This window comes from Bufo gargarizans, chromosome 1 (assembly GCF_014858855.1).
Source record: "Bufo gargarizans isolate SCDJY-AF-19 chromosome 1, ASM1485885v1, whole genome shotgun sequence".
Classification (NCBI taxonomy): Eukaryota; Metazoa; Chordata; class Amphibia; order Anura; family Bufonidae; genus Bufo; species Bufo gargarizans.
This window is the reverse complement of record NC_058080.1, coordinates 496,434,495-496,452,862: the sequence shown is the minus strand read 5'-3', so window position 1 is coordinate 496,452,862 and position 18,368 is coordinate 496,434,495.

Here is an 18,368-nt window from a genome sequence, read left to right as displayed (position 1 = left end):
CTCCACTGCAAGGTGGTGGGAAGTACGTTAAGATACCGTCATCACAATTTAGGACAGGCATAGCTGGAAGCCTGCATCATACAGTGGAAACCTGCAGCCACAGGTGCCAGAGTACAGCCATAGGGAAGGGAATCAGGAAAGATACATTGTCAGCTAGCAAATGTCTGCCATATTGCCAGCTACCATACCCCATTATCTGGGAGGAGAAACTGTTCTCGGTACGAACTGATGCTGGATGCGTTGCTATTTGTCTTTTGCACTCAGTAAAGGAAGATGTTCTTTGTGCTATAATCTCTGCTTGGTTCCTTTCAATCATTGCACTGAACCCTAGGGAGCGACAGCCTGAGGTAGGACACAGTGCCACAGCATCTCATTAGGACCACTACCACTGCCATCCTCTGCACTGGCTCTTCAGGAGCTTGCTGCATCAGTCTGGGTCTAAATGAAATACAATAGGGGAGGTGTATTACAGTGGCAGAATCAGTGGCAATGTACAGACTTCGTTATTCTTAGAATCAGTACAGAATTATATGAAGAGTATAAGACACACTCACAAATTGTTATTACAGGGAATATACAGTATTCTACTAGAGTGGTGAAGGGACTGTATGAATGTTGGTAAAGACAATATTACACGATGAGGCAGGGGCGGACACAGACAGCAGAGGACCCCTGTGCAAAAAATTGTGCCTGGCTCCCCCACCACCCATGCCAAATTCTCAACTTAGCCTATTCCATCCTAACATTACATACAGCAATGCAAAACATACAGAGTAAGGCTACTTTCACACCTGTGACAGTACGATCCGGCCACCTAATCCAGCAGAAAATGCAAGGAATTGGACGGACACAAACCATAGCATGCAGCGGTTTGTGTCCTGCTGATTCTCTGCATTTTTGCCAGATTGTGGCCAGATCTCTGCCAGCTGGCGGGCATTCTGTCTGCATCCAACAGTGCCGGATCCAGTGAATTCCAGCAGGCTGTTCTCAGCTGGAACAGCCTGCCAGAATCACTAACGCAGATGTGAAAGCAGCCTAATACAGCGCCACATACCTCTTACATTCAGTGACGTCTCCTTTGATGTAGATGTTTTCCTTCCAGACCAGACCACCATGATGGTTTCTTTCAGCCATCTTTCGTCTCTGCAGAATTTGAAAAACAGACATCTTAGTTTGCTACCTTTCCATCATCCTCCCACCTTCTCAACATCCCATCATGCACCCCCAATACTGAGACGCTGTGCTCCCCAAAACTATACTGCAGAAACAGATAAACCCTGTGAAAATAGTAGCTACACACAGATAGTGCCCCCTTCAATAATTATTAGAACACAATGCTCTAAAAAATAACAACATCCAGCAAATAGTGCCCCTAAAACTAATAGTGTAACTATAATGTCCCCCAAAAAGAACTATGCAAAGCGGATACTGTGCCAGGGTGCCCCACAGTAATAGCGCTCCCCTAAATCCCAACAATAGTAATAATTTGTGCCAGAATGCACTTAGTAGTAATAGTGCCCCTACAGTGCCCCCAACAGTAATTGTGTCCCAGAAGTAATAAAGCCCACCATAACACCCCTGGTAGTAATAATTCTCTTTATAATGTGTGACAGTAGAAAAATGCCCCCTTATAATGTGCACCACTACAAAAAATGCCTCGTTGTGTGGCAGTAAAAAAAAACCCTCCTCTTAGTGCCCCCAGTAGAGCCAATGTCCCCAGAGTGCCCTCATGTGTTCCAATGACTTGTACTGTGTGCCAGTAAAAACACTTTTAGTGCCCCCAGTTGAGCTTAGATACTCATAGTGCCCCCTTAATATAATACTCCTATATAGTGCCCCACATAGATGCCCCCATAATGCTCCTCTCCCACTTTCCCCATAGTGGCACCAAAATGGGTGCCAGTATTAAATGCCCCTATATAATGCCCCCATATTGCTCTTCCCCCCCACTTCTCCATAGTGCCCCCCATAATGCGTGCCAGTATATAGGGCCCCCATAGTGCTCATTCCCCCTCACTTCTCCATAGTGCCCCCCATAATGTCTGCCAGTATATAGGGCCCCCAGTAAATGCCCCCATAGTGCTCCCCCTTCTCCATAGTGCCTCCATAATGTGTGCCAGTATATAGGGCCCCTAGTAGATGCCCCAATAGTGCTCCTTTCCCTCCCACTTCTCCATAGTGCCCCCCATAATGTGTGCCAGTATATAGGGCCCCCAGTAGATGCCCCCATAGTGCTCCCCCCCACATCTCTATAGTGCTCCCCTGATGTGTGCCAGTATATAGGGCCCCTAGTAGATGCTCCCATAGTGCTCCTTTCCCTCCCACTTCTCCATAGTGCTGCCCAGGCCCGGACTGGCCCACAGGGGTACAGGGGAATCCCCCGGTGGGCCCCTGAGCAAGGTGGGATCCTAGTCTCCCACCCCCTGCACAAGTGGCACATAACACATTAGATTTAGTGCACTACATACATATATTCAATGTACAGCACCTCAACCAGCTTATGCTTCATATAAAAAACTTGTTAGATTATTTATTATATTTGAATGTATCCGTAAGGTGGGCCCCCAAAATACATTTTACTAGTGGTCCCTAGGTACCCCAGTCCGACACTGGTGCTGCCCATAATGTGTGCCAGTATATAAGGCCCCCATAGTGCCCCCCATAATATGTGCTGGCATATAGTGCCAGTGCTCCCCCCCTTCTCCATAGTGCCCCCCATAATGTGTGCCAGTATATAGGGCCTCCAGTAGATGCCCCCATAGCGCCCCCCAAAATGTGCCAGTATATAGGGCCCCCAATGTGCTCCTTCCCCCGCTTCTCCATAGTGCCCCCCCATCATGTGCCAGTATATAGGACAGCGATACAGATGAAAAAAGAGATGAGCGCTTCCACAATGGAGGTACACATGCACTACATCTACAGCAGGTACAGTATAGCGCCCCAGTAGTGCTAGCACGCATGTAGTGTTATTACATCAGCAGTGCATGAATGGTCACTGAAACGGGAAGCCAGAACAACGAGACATTATAACTCAGCATCTGTTTGAATAGCATAGCAATATAGGGAGAATACATATGACTGAAACAAGGGGCGCTGCCTTATACTGTCTTATCTAGATGCCATTATCAGCACTTCAGGGTGGTTATGAGCTAGATCCCCTGCCATGACTACACTGACACAGCGTCCTCTGATTAAGAAAAAAAGAGGGGAAAATGTGTCTGGACATATGTATGGGCAGGGGATAAAACCGGGATAAGATGGAGAAAAGCCACTGCTGAGTGGGGGCGCCCTTCTCATAGAGAGAGCTCCAGTCAAGCCGGGGAGAACAGGGGTACCGCAAAGACACTTTGGTGGAGATTTATCAAAACTGGTGTAAAGGAAAACTGGCTTAGTTGACTTTAGCAATCAGATTCCACCTTTCATTTTTCAGAGCTCCTTTGGAAAATGAAAGGTGGAATCTGATTGGTTACTATGGGCAACTAAACCAGTTTTCCGTTACACCAGTTTTGATAAATCTCCTCTTTTATGTTTAAAAGTACTGTATGTGAATTTGCTACAGACAGTCACCATTGGATTATCAAATCATGGATACCCAGATCTGCTACCAATATGCATCACTGGAAGACCTGGCTGCAACCTGACTACATGTGATTTCCCTGGAAAAGAATAACCCAGAGGGAGAAGAATACCCCTGTGCTTTTTTTGTGAAGTTTTCTGAGTCCCATTTTTATGCCAATACATACATTATATATGAGTGAAAAATCACCCAAACTCTGACTGTAGAATTTAATTTACTCAACTATCATAATACACAAGTACATCATTTTTTGCCCTCTATGCTATAACCTCACTGCTATGCAGGTTTGAACCTATTGCCTTAGTTCAGTTGTGACTGTGGTGCGAGAAACAATGGCTGCCCCACGTGATTTTCATGATAGAAAAGCAGTGGTCAGTGGTCAGTGGTCTGGTGCTGATAGTTATTGAAGACTTTGTGTACAGTGTGGAGAAAGTGTGCATGAATGGATAGAGACGTTCAAGGAAGGTCTCACAAGTGTCAGCCATGAAGAAGCAGCCGGACACCCATCCACATCCATGACTGATGACAACATTGAGGGGGCACGTGAACCGATTCTGTTGGATGGACCAGTGACAGTGGATTATGTGGCGAATCATATAGAAATCAACCATGGCTGTGCCTATGCAGTAATCCAGGCTCGCAGCTCAGCCTAAAACATTTTTTTTTATGAGAGACTCCGCAAGCTTATAGACAGATGGACAAAGTGCATAGAAAAGCAAGGAGATTAGGTGGAAAAATCATGAATTTGTCTTTCCTGACATTCTACAGAGTGCAAATAATATTTGACTCAACCTTGTACAATAAATTCATATTTTAATAGCGGTGTTATGTGCATTAATAAAGTGATTGCCACACTCAAGTACGAGAATACTCATATTACTTGCTTATGTGTAAGGTAGGTCACATTCGCGCTGTACAGTATTTTTATTATAAAGCATGTTCTACCTTTGTCTGTATTAATACCCTATATTCCTAATAATAATCATAGCAGTAATTATTCCCATTGTGCCAACACATTCCACAGAACTTTACAAATCAGAATGTACAGATAAATTCAGATATTACAGAGAAACAAACATTGATTCAATCAACAGGAATGAGGGCCTTGCTTTCAAGAGCTTACAATCTATGATATCAATGGTGAATAATATAATATATAATAATAAGTGTCGAGCAAAGCTTCCAAAGTGGAATTTGGTCAGAATTTTAGGAAAAATTTGATTATAAACTAAGCCAACTTTTTTCCCATTTTTCTTAAAATGGCAGCTGGAATTGTCTTAGAAAGAACAGAAAAATAAAATAAATACTCGCCCACCTCATCCATGTCTGATCATGTGGTGATGTCATCATCGCCATGGGATCACGGTGGGAGCGCGTGTTGACATCATCACGCTCAGCGCAGGTCCTTTGGCAGGCTTTTTCAATCATGAGAGGAGCTAACTGCGTCTGTGCGAGCAAGTGGATGAGGTGAGTGATTTTTTTTTATGCCCTAGCGTATTACCATTTTCAACGGTCGTTAGAAGGGTGCACTTTAGTCTAACTAAAAACAGTCCCATTGAATTGAGCCAATAGGGTTTTAACATAGCGATTTGGGACATTAATTAACCTCTTAAGGACTCAGCCCTATTTCACCTTAAGGACTTGGCCATTTTTTGAAAATCTCACCAGTGTCACTTTAAGTGCTCATAACTTTAAAATGCTTTGACTTACCCAGGCTGTTCTGAGATCGTTTTTTCCGTCACATATTGTACTTCATGACACTGCTAAAATTGGGTCAAAAAAGTTAATTTTTTTCACATAAAAAAATACCATATTTACCCAAAAAATTAAAAAATTAGCAAAGTTCAAAGTTTCAGTTTCTCTACTTCTGTAATACATAGTAATACCCCCAAAAATTGTGATGACTTTACATTCCCCATATGTCTACTTCATGTTTGTAGCATTTTGGGAATGATATTTTATTTTTTGGGGCTGTTACAAGGCTTAGAGGTTTAGAAGCAAATTTTGACATTTTTCAGAAATCTTCAAAATCCCACTTTTTATGGACCAGTTCAGGTTTGAAGTCATATTGTGAGGCTTAGATAATAGAAACCTCCCAAAAATGACCCCATTCTAGAAACTACACCCCTCAAGGTATTCCAAACTGTTTTTTTTTTCAAACTTTATTAACCCTTTAGGTCTTCCACAAGAGTTAATGACAGATGGAGAAACAATTTTGAAATTTCTATTTTTGGGAAAATTTTCCAATATAATCAATTTTTTCCAGGAGTAAAACTAGGGTTAACTGCCAAACAAAACTCAATATGGGTTGCCCTGATTCTGTAGTTTGCAAAAACACCCCATATGTGGTCGTAAACTACTGTTTGGCCAAACGGGAGAACATAGAAGGAGGGGAACACCATATGGGTTTTGGAAGGCAGATTTTGCAGGACTGGTTTTGTTTATACCATGTTCCATTTAAAGCCCCCTGTTGCACCCCTAGAATAGAAATTTCAAAAAAGTGACTCCATCTAAGAAAGTACACCCCTCAAGGTATTCAAAACTGGGTTTACAAACTTTGTTAACCCTTTAGGTGTTCCACAAGAGTTAATGGCAGATGGAGAAACAATTTCGAAATGTCTATTTTTTGGAAAATTTTCCATTTTAACCCTTACTTTATTACTGGAAAAAATGGGTTAACAGCCAAACAAAACTCAAAATGGGTTGCCCTGATTCTGTAGTTTGCATAAACACCCCATATGTGGTTGTAAACTACTATTTGGCTAAACGGCAGGACATAGAAGAAGGGGAACGTCATATGGTTTTTGGAAGGCAGATTTTGCTGGACTAGTTTATTTACACCATGTACCCTTTCAAGCCCCCTGATGCACCCCTAGAGTAGAAACTCCATAAAAGTGACCCCATCTAGGAAACTACGGGATAAGGTGGTTGTTGTTTTGGGACTATTTTAGGGGTAAATATGATTTTTGGTTGCTCTATATTACTCTTTTTTGAGGCAATGTAACAAAAAATTTTAATTCTAAAATTGTTTCTACACTCGCTATTTAGTTTTGTGGAACACCTAAAGGGTTAACATAGTTTGTAAAGTAACTTTTGAATACCTTGAGGGGTGTAATTTCTTAGATGGGGTCACTTTTTTGGAGTTTCTAGTCTAGGCTACATCAGGGGGGGCTTCTAATGGGACATGGTGTAAAAAAAAAAAATAAGTCCATCAAAATCTGCCTTTCAGAAACCGTATGGAGTTCCCTTCGTTCTATGCCCTGCCGTGCGGCTATATAGCCATTTGCGACCACATATGGGGTGTTTCAGCAAACTACAGAATCGGGGCAATAAATATTTAGTTTTGTTTGGCTGTTAACCCTTGCTTTATTACCGGAAAAAAGGATTCAAATGGAAATTTTGCCCAAAAATGGGTGTTTTGGCACCGTTTTTATTTTATATTTTTAACACCGTTCATCCGAGGCGTTTGTTCAAAAGTTATTTTTATAGCGACGACTTTTACGCACGCGACGATGCCCAATATGTATGGCTCTCAGACTTTGGAGACACTAAGCAGGCATCCTAAAACTGCGGCCCTCCAGATGTTGTAAAACTACAATTCCCACCATGCCCTGCTGATGGCTGTAGGTTGTCTAGGCATGCTGGGAGTTATAGTTTTACAACATCTGGAGGGCCGCAGTTTGAGGATGCCTGCACTAAAACTAATAATTGTTTCTGTGTCTCCAAAGTCTGAGAGCCATAGTTTTTTATGTTCTCTAGTGGACTGTTGGGGATTATAAAAATGTTGTACTCCATGGAAGTGTGATACTCCCTGAAGCAATCGATAACGCAGAGGCCCGGATGATCGTGGCACGTGTCGCACTGAGTGGTGGTGTCCTTCCGTATCCCCCTCCTGCGACACACTCTGCACTTTTTGGGGTTTTGTCCTTTCTTTCCAGTATGGGGGACCACACCTGGAAAGTGTTGGCCAGGGACGATCCGGGCGCCTCCAGTTCCCGAGGTACTCCGGCCTGCTCTTTCCCGGTCCAAAAAGATCAGGGCCTTGAGGACTGCCTCATAGAATTGGAGGAATGTCCCTGTGCTGCCAGCACTTCGGGATAGTACAAAAGAGTTGTACATGGCAACCTGTACCAAGTAGACCGCAACTTTTTTGTACCATGCCCGGGTTTTGCGCATGGCGTTATATGGCTTGAGGACTTGATCAGAGAGATCAACTCCTCCCATATACCGATTGTAGTCAACGATACAATCGGGCTTGAGGACCGTTGCCGCGGTACCTCGCACAGAGACGGGGGTGGTGCTGTTACCGTGGATTGTGGACAGCATAAGGACATCCCTCTTGTCCTTATACCTGGCCAGCAACAGGTTTCCTCTGGTAAGGGCACAGGTCTCACCCCTGGGGATAGGTACCTGGAGGGGGTAGCCAGGGAGGCCGCGTTCATTTTTCCGCACGGTCCCACAAGCGAACCTGGATCTGGCGGCAAGGGACCTGAACAAGGGAATGCTGGTATAAAAGTTATCCACGTACAAATGGTAACCGTTATCCAGCAGTGGGTGCATAAGGTCCCACACGAGTTTCTCGCTAACACCCAGAGTGGGGGGACATTCTGGGGGTTGAATATGGGAATCTCGCCCCTCGTACACACGAAATTTGTAAGTGTACCCTGAGAGATGGAACAAAGAAAGATTTAGATAAAAGTTATTTTTTATATTTTTTCCTAACTAACTTTTCCCTTCTTTCCCTGCCTAACGGTGCCTCTCCCTCACTGACCCTAACCTACCTGGATGGCGATAGGTGCAGGAGGGTGATGGATGCCGATTTTAGGGGGACGCAGGAGCTGGTGCTGGACGATGCAGCACGGTGAAAAAACAGCCTGTTTCAGTTTAATTGTTGTTTTCATTAAATTGAATGCTCAAAAAATGTTTTGTCTCACTCCCATTTCTTCTTGTTGCATGTTGAAGCTCTACTTGGAACCTTGTTAAGATCCAGCCATGCTAAATATGATTTTTTTGCCATTCTTCAAGTGGTCTTAAACTTTTGATCAGGACTGTATGAATATTAATGTGTCTGAAAAGTTAGCATTTTCATCCTCCTGGCATTTTTATCTACGTTATGATGAAGAGACTGAACTCTAATGTTCAACCATGGATATTACAACATAATATGTAGAGATGGCTTTGCAATTCGCCCGGCGGTCTTTTTGCGGTGAACTTTGCTCGTTCGTGATTGGCCGAACATGCAAACATATGGCGATATTTGCACACGCCATTTTTTTTGCATAGCGCAGAACTTTGACCCATGACACATCCATCAGGTGGGACAGGACAGCCAATTAAGACATTTCAGCACATGGACACACCCCCAACCCTATAACAGAACCTGATCTGGCAGCCATTTTACATTCTGTGTTTTGCCAGTGTAGGGAGAGGTTGCATTTTAGAGCAGGGACCGTTAGGGACACCAAACGCTAGCTAATAGGGCCACAAAAGTCCTTTTATGACTGGTATAGGTGTGCTATCGATAGGTGTGATATAGAGGGGTGTGATATACTTATAATATACTTTCTAACATAGAAATTATACTATAGTGTATTTGTATTGTGCAGAAGTTGTGTGCGGTTCTTCTGCGACACCGCGGCTAGATAGAGGGACAAACGCTATTGGAGTAGCTAATTGCAACGGGTGCGATATACCTTCTACCACAAAATCCTGATTGAGGGGTGCTATATATACCTGTTTTTGCAAAATACTGATTGAGAAGTGACATATACCTGTTTCCGCCAAATACTGATTGAGGGGTGCTATATACCTGTTTATGCCAAATACTGATTGAGGGGTTCTATATACCAGTCTCTGCCAAATATTGATTGAGGGGTGCTATATACCTTCTTCCACAAAATACTGATTAAGGGGTGCTATTACTATATACCTTCTTCCACCAAATACTGATTGAGGGCTGCGATACAACTGCTTCCACAAAATACTGATAAAGGGGTGCCATATACCTGTTTCCGGCAAATGCTGATTGGGGGTGCTAAATACCTGTTTTGCCAGTGTAGGGAGAGGTTGCATTTTGGAGCAGGGACTGTTAGGGACACCAAACGCTAGCTAATAGGGCCACAAAAGTCCTTTTATGGACTGGTATAGGTGTGCTATCGATAGGTGTGATATACTTATAATATACTTTCTAACATAGAAATTATATTATAGTGTATTTGTATTGTGCAGCAGTTGTGTGCGGTTCTTCTGCGACACCGCGGCTAGATAGAGGGACAAACGCTATTGGAGAAACTAATTGCAACGGGTGTGATATACCTGTTGCCCAAAAAAAAACTGCTTGAGGAGTGCGATATACCTTCTACCACAAAATCCTGATTGAGGGGTGCTATATATACCTGTTTTCGCAAAATACTGATTGAGAAGTGACATATATACCGGTTTCCGCCAAATACTGATTGAGGGGTGCTATATACCTGTTTATGCCAAATACTGATTGAGGGGTTCTACAGTCATGTGAAAAAATTAGGACACCCTTTGAAAGCATGTGGTTTTTTGTAACATTTTTAATAAAAGGTTATTTCATCTCCGTTTCAACAATACAGAGAGATTAAAGTAATCCAACTAAACAAAGAAAACTGAAGAAAAGTCTTTTCAAGATCTTCTGTAAATGTCATTCTACAAAAATGCCTATTCTAACTGAGGAAAAAGATAGGACACCCTTGCCCCTAATAGCGAGTGTTACCTCCTTTGGCTGAAATAACTGCAGTGAGACGGTTCTTGTAGCCATCTACCAGTCTTCGACATCGGTCTGAGGAAATTTTACCCCACTCCTCAATGCAGAACTTTTTCAGCTGTGAGATGTTTGAGGGGTTTCTTGCACGTACAGCCCTTTTCAAGTCACCCCACAGCATCTCAATGGGATTCAAATCTGGACTTTGACTTGGCCATTCCAGGACTCTCCATTTCTTCTTTTTCAGCCAATCTTTGGTTGATTTACTAGTATGTTTTGGGTCATTGTCATGTTGCATGGTCCAGTTCCGCTTCAGCTTTAATTTTCTAACTGATGGTCTCACATGTTCTTCAAGCACCTTCTGATACACAGTAGAATTCATCGTGGATTCTATGATGGTGAGCTGACCAGGTCCTGCTGCAGCAAAGCAGCCCCAAACCATGACACTTCCACCTCCATGCTTCACAGTTGGTATGAGGTTCTTTTCTTGGAATGCTGTGTTTGGTTTACGCCAAACATGTCCTCTGCTGTTGTGTCCAAATAATTCAATTTTGGACTCATCTGTCCAAAGAACATTATTCCAGAAGTCCTGGTCTTTGTCAACTTTATCTCTGGCAAATGTCAGTCTGGCCTCGATGTTTCTCTTGGAAAGCAAAGGTTTCCTCCTTGCACACCTCCCATGCAAGTTAAACTTGTACAGTCTCTTTCTGATTGTAGAGGCATGTACTTCTACATCAACAGTAGCCAGAGCCTGCTGTAGTTCTCGAGATGACACTTTAGGGTTTTTGGAGACCTCTTTTAGCATCTTGCGGTCTGCTCTTGGGGTGAACTTGCTGGGGCGACCAGTCCTGGGCATGTTGGCAGTTGTTTTGAAAGCCCTCCACTTGTAGACTATCTTCCGGACAGTGGAATGGCTGATTTCAAAATCTTTTGAGATCTTTTTAAATCCCTTCCCAGACTCATAGGCTGCTACAATCTTTTTTCTGAAGTCCTCTGACAGCTCTTTTGCTCTCACCATGGTGCTCACTCTCACTTCAACAGTCAGGAGCACACCAAACTAAATGTCTGAGGTTTAAATAGGGCAAGCCTCATTCAACATGCAGAGTAACGATCTACTAATTATGTGCACCTGGTGTGATATACCTGTGTGAGATCTGAGCCAATTTAAGAGGGAATACATGTGAGGGTGTCCTATCTTTTTCCTCAGTTAGAATAGGCATTTTTGTAGAATGACATTTACAGAAGATCTTGAAAAGACTTTTCTTCAGTTTTCTTTGTTTAGTTGGATTACTTTAATCTCTCTGTATTGTTGAAACGGAGATGAAATAACCTTTTATTAAAAATGTTACAAAAAACCACATGCTTTCAAAGGGTGTCCTAATTTTTTCACATGACTGTATATACCAGTTTCTGCCAAATATTGATTGAGGGGTGATATATACCTTCTTTCACAAAATACTGATTGAGGAGTGCTATTACTATATACCTTCTTCCACCAAATACTGATTGAGGGCTGCGATACAACTGCTTCCACAAAATACTGACAAAGGGGTGCCATATACCTGTTTCCGGCAAATGCTGTTCTTCTGCGACACCGCGGCTAGATAGAGGGACAAACGCTATTGGAGTAGCTAATTGCAACGGGTGCGATATACCTTCTACCACAAAATCCTGATTGAGGGGTGCTATATATACCTGTTTTCGCAAAATACTGATTGAGAAGTGACATATACCTGTTTCCGCCAAATACTGATTGAGGGGTGCTAAATACCTGTTTCTGCCAAATACCGATTGAGGGGTGCTATATACCTGTTTCTGCCAAATACTGATTGAGGGGTGTCATATACCTTCTTCCACCAAATACTGATTGAGGGCTGCGATACACCTGCTTCTACAAAATACTGATTGAGGGGTGCCAAATAATTGTTTCCGCCAAATACTGATTGAAGGGTGCTATATACCTGTTTCTGCCAAATACTGATTGAGGGGTGCTATATACCTGTTTCCGCCAAATACTGATTGAGGGGTGCTATATACCTTCTTTCACAAAATCCTGATTGAGGGGTGCTATATACCTGTTTCTGCCAAATACTGAATGAGGGGTGCTATATATCAGTTTCCGCCAAATACTGATTGAGGGGTGCTATATACCTGTTTCTGCCAAATACTGAATGAGGGGTGCTATATATCAGTTTCCGCCAAATACTGATTGAGGGGTGCTATATATCAGTTTCCGCCAAATACTGATTGAGGGGTGCTATATACTTTCTTCCACAAAATATTGATTAAGGGGTGCTATTGCTATATACTTTCCTCCACCTAATACTGATTGAGGGCTGCGATACACCTGCTTCCACAAAATACTGATTGAGGGGTGCTATATACCTGTTTCTGCCAAATACTGATTGATGGGTGCTATATACCTGTTTCTGCCAAATACTGATTAAGGGGAGCTATATACCAGTTTCCGACCCATACTTATTGAGGGGTGCTATATACCTTCTTCCACAAAATACTGAATGAGGGGTGCGATTGCTGTATAGCTTCTTCCACCAAATACTGATTGAGGGCTGCGATAAACCTGCTTCCACAAAATACTGATTGAGGGCTGCAATATACAAACTGGATTCCAAAAAAGTTGGGACACTAAACAAATTGTGAATAAAAACTGAATGCAATGATGTGGAGATGGCAAATGTCAATATTTTATTTGTAATAGAACGTAGATGACAGATCAAACGTTTAATCCGAGTAAATGTATCATTTTAAAGGAAAAATACGTTGATTCAAATTTTCACGGTGTCAACAAATCCCCAAAAAGTTGGGACAAGTAGCAATAGGAGGCTGGAAAAAGTAAATTTGAGCATAACGAAGAGCTGGAAGACCAATTAACACTAATTAGGTCAATTGGCAACATGATAGGGTATAAAAAGTGCTTCTCAGAGTGGCAGTGTCTCTCAGAAGCCAAGATGGGTAGAGGATCACCAATTCCCACAATGTTGCACAGAAAGATAGTGGAGCAATATCAGAAAGGTGTTACCCAGCGAAAAATTGCAAAGGCTTTGCATCTATCATCATCAACTGTGCATAACATCATCCAAAGATTCAGAGAATCTGGAACAATCTCTGTGCGTAAGGGTCAAGGCCGTAAAACCATACTGGATGCCCGTGATCTCCGGGCCCTTAAAAGACACTGCACCACAAACAGGAATGCTACTGTAAAGGAAATCACAGAATGGGCTCAGGAATACTTCCAGAAACCATTGTCAGTGAACACAATCCACCGTGCCATCCGCTGTTGCCAGCTGAAACTCTACAGTGCAAAGAAGAAGCCATTTCTAAGCAAGATCCACAAGCTCAGGTGTTTTCACTGGACCAGGGATCATTTAAAATGGAGTGTGGCAAAATGGAAGACTGTTCTGTGGTCAGACGAGTCACGATTCAAAGTTATTTTTGGAAATCTGGGACGCCATGTCATCCGGACCAAAGAGGACAAGGACAACCCAAGTTGTTATCAACGCTCAGCTCAGAAGCCTGCATCTCTGATGGTATGGGGTTGCATGAGTGCGTGTGGCATGGGCAGCTTGCATGTCTGGAAAGGCACCATCAATGCAGAAAAATATATTCAGGTTCTAGAACAACATATGCTCCCATCCAGACGTCATCTCTTTCAGGGAAGACCCTGCATTTTTCAACAAGATAATGCCAGACCCCATTCTGCATCAATCACAACATCATGGCTGCGTAGGAGAAGGATCCGGGTACTGAAATGGCCAGTCTGCAGCCCAGATCTTTCACTTAGGCCCCATGCACACGGCCGTGTTTCACGGCCGTGTGCGGGCTGTGGAACCGCGGCCTGGATCCCTCCTGAGAGCAGGAGCGCATGGCGTCACTGGTTGCTATGACGCCGTGCGCTCCCTGCTGCCGGCACATTACAGTAATACACTGGTATGACTGGTGAAACACGGCCGTGTGCATGGGGCCTTATAGAGAACATTTGGCGCATCATAAAGAGGAAGGTGCAACAAAGAAGGCCCAAGACGATTGAACAGTTAGAGGCCTGTATTAGACAAGAATGGGAGAGCATTCCTATTTTTAAACTTGAGAAACTGGTCTCCTCGGTCCCCAGATGTCTATTGAGTGTTGTAAGAAGAAGGGGAGATGCCACACAGTGGTGAAAATGGCCTTGTCCCAACTTTTTGGGGATTTGTTGACACCATGAAATTCTGATTCAACATATTTTTCCCTTAAAATGTGACATTTTCTCAGTTTTAACTTTTGTTCCGTGATTTATGTTCTATTCTGAATAAATTATTAGAAGTTGGCACCTCCACATCATTGCATTCAGTTTTTATTCACGATTTGTATAGTGTCCCAACTTTTTTGGAATCCGGTTTGTACCTTCTTCCACAAATGCTGCTCTTCTCTACGGACTTAGGCAAAGGGTAATTTAGAAAATGATAGGCAGAGGAAGAGGAAGATCATTCCGCAGGGATGGTAGGGATCAGGCAGGTGCACCAGGCCAGAGCCTTAGTGTTAAGTTGGAGAAGGTACGTGCAATAACTTCAAAGGGCACACCAGAGTTGGTTGAGTGGCTCACTCAGCCTTCTGCTTCTGCACCCTCCTCATCCTCTGTATCTGCACCCTCCTCACTCTCTGCTGTGTGCCCCCCAAAAGACACCACCACCACCACCACCATAGCCCCTCCACTCGAGTCAGAGGAATTATTTTCCCATTCATTCCCAGACCTTACCGATGCGCAGCTATTCTTGGCATTGGATGAGGAAGAGGAGGTGGCAACGTCCGCCACCCAGCTGTCTGACGACAGTACCCAGATCAGCCCAAGTAGGGTGCCACCCGTTGTTGCTGCCTACTCCGAGATCTCTAATGTCAGTGGTGGTGAAGGTGACGGTGATGACGTGTCGATGGATGTCACGTGGGTGCCCACAAGAGAGGAAGAGGAGAGGAGTTCAGAGGGCGAGACAGAGCAGCAGATAGGGAGGAGAAGCAGGCAGAACTCGCAGTGCAGCTGGACGTATCTGGACGCCGGCACATGGCTCCGCAGTGTGTTTTTTTTTTTATGTGTCAGCTGCTGATAATAGTGTTGCCATCTGCAACCTGTGCTGTCAACTAGTGTTGAGCGCGAATATTCGAATATCGAATTTTTTTAGCGAATATCGGCACTTCGCTAATTCGCGAATATTTCGAATATAGTGCTATAAATTTGATATTTCGAATATTAGTTGTTTTTTTTTTTGTTATATTTTATTCTTTCCCACTTCCCTAAAGTTGTTCTTACCTGTCCTTAGGATTCCTGGCTTCCTGGCTGCTCCAGTCAGTGCCGTTGTCGCTTCTGCCAACTTCCGTGCTCATGGAGCGTCCCCATCACCATGGGAATATCGAATGTATTTGTCATATTCCACAAAACGAAGATAACGAAGTATTCTGCATCTTCGTTTTAGCTCCCTATTCATCAACTTGGCTAATTCTAGCAATCATATAGGAAAGTTTACTATAGAGACAGCTAAGTTTAATTCGCTATGCGATTATATTACTTAGCTTTTTTTTTTAAATAAATAGAATAATTATAATAATCAGGTATAATTATTCTATTTCTCCCAGAAGGGCATACCTGAACTATATGGCCACATTCAGCGGCAAGTTAATATATCTCTGGCACACAGTGTCGGTGCCAAGATACATCTGACCACAGACACGTGGTCTAGCAAACATGGGCAGGGAAGGTACATAACTTTTACTGCCCACTGGGTGAACCTTCTGACGGCCATCAAGCAGGTAACACCTCCACTGAATGACCAGCCAACTGTCGGGAGGAAATGCTACCTTCTAAACCATCTGCTATTTAAACAGGATCCTGCTGCAGATGAGTAAATTCAATGCAAGAAACATTGTGTGTGTGTAAACGTAATTTCCCTTTCTGACCTCTGCTCCTTTCACAGGAGCGCACAGCGTTATAATGATCTACAATACTGTGTGTCCCTGCCAGACCTCAAATCTACTGAATTGTACTGATGGCATCCTGTAAAAGGAGCAGAGGTCAGAATGGGAAATCTCGCTTACACACACAGCATCTTTCTTGCATTGAACTTGCTCATCTGAGTCTGGTTTAAGAGTAAATTTACTTATATGTAGGCTGGGTAATTATTAACGTGCCAGAATGAGCATGGGTACAAATGGATCACTTGTTTCAAGTAAATGAACTTTGATTCTTATTTTGAGCATTACATTTTTGTTGAATTTAGCTTTTTCATGGGTATGATGAATATAATATATAGTAATCTACGTATAATATATAGATGAATACAATGTATAAAAATATTTATTGATTACTATAATATATATTACATGAGATACCTATTGTATGTGTTTCGAGAACACATTCGCGGCGGGCCCCATTCACTTTAATGGCAGGTGAACCTGAAAAATCTTCAGGTCATAATTGCAGCCAGCAAACACTTACTAGAAGTACAGAAATAGTCCCACAACATGGACAGTGATATACCAGAGGGGGATCATTGGCAAAAATTCCCACAAAAAATATGTATTTTAATCAGGCACCATTTTTATGCGCCTTAAAGGGAAACTCTCAAGAAAAAGATCTTACATGGCCACGGCTCGCCTTGCTGACGTTCAGCTGTGACACCACTTGCCCGTCAGACATCTTGATTTGTGACTGCCCGACGCGCAGGAACTGCACCTTGTATATGCTTGATAGGCTGCTCCAGCTGAAACATGCCGTTAACGACTACAGTACCTGTACGAACTCTTATGCAGGACAGGTTCGGGGAAGCTTTTTTTTTTTCACCGCGCCAGTGGCGGCTCATGCGCAACGCATGCAGACTTCTGCGGCCATTTGATGTATTGTGTTGTGTTATAGATCAAGCCGTCGAGGAGCAGGAGCTGGAAGATGAGGAAGTTGCAATGCTGAATGAAATCCTATGGGGAGGCTACTCCATCTGAGACAAGCCAGCAGGAGTCTGAAGAGGAGTCAGAGGAGGATGGTGGTTGGGTGGAGGAGGAGGAGCAAGAAGAGCAGGCTTTAAACTTTTTTGTGGATCCCTGGTGTTGTCCGTGGCTGGGGGGAGGAGACCAAGGATGACATTCTCCTGGGTGATGTGCAGTAGCCAGCGCGCTCCACCGCTTTCAATTTAGTGCAAATGGGGGCCTTAATACTCCAGTGTTTGAAGAGGGACACCCGTATAAAAAGCATAAAGGTCAAGGACCTGTACCGGGTGGCAACGTACTTAGACCCCCGGTACAAACACAAAATGGCGGACATATTACCAGCATCACAGAGGGCTGTCAGAATGCAACATTTCCAGGCCTTACTGTGAGAGATGCTGCATTCTGCTGTTGCGGGCACTGGCAGAGGAATTTCCACCCACGGCGAAACAGGTGTGGGTACCAATCCTACCGTGCCTGCAAAAAGAGGGCGGTTTCAATATGTGTTTGTCACTTTGGATATGAGATCATTCTTGTAGTCAACCCATCGACAGACGCCCTCTGGATCCAGCCTCAGGGAACGCCTAGACCGACAGGTGTCCGACTACATCGGGTTAATGGCCGATTTGGGCGCTCTGAGAAGCAAGGAACTCCTTGACTTCTGGGTGTGCAGGCTTGACTTCTGGCCTGGTTTTTAAAAATTAATGAGGCATGGATCTTGGAGGATGTTAACACCTGTGATTACGTGTAATTGAATTTCCTCATGCCAGCCCACACATATCCGCCACTACTAAGAACAAAGAATGGTCCTTGCCATACATGTATATACAGCAGCATAAAAGGCCTTTTCTGTCAGGTGAATGCCTAATTTTTGGGGCCGACAGTTACATATTTATTCTGTGACCGCTTAATGTACCTCCAGCCACAGAATCCAAAGTTCTTTAGTTCTTTGCTGTCAGGTGAACGCCTATTGGCTAATTTTTGGGGCCTGTACTGGCCGACAGGTACATTTTTATCCTGTGACCACCTAATGTACCTCCAGCCACAGAATCCAAAGTTCTTTGCTGTCAGGTGAATGCCTATTGCCTAATTTTTTGG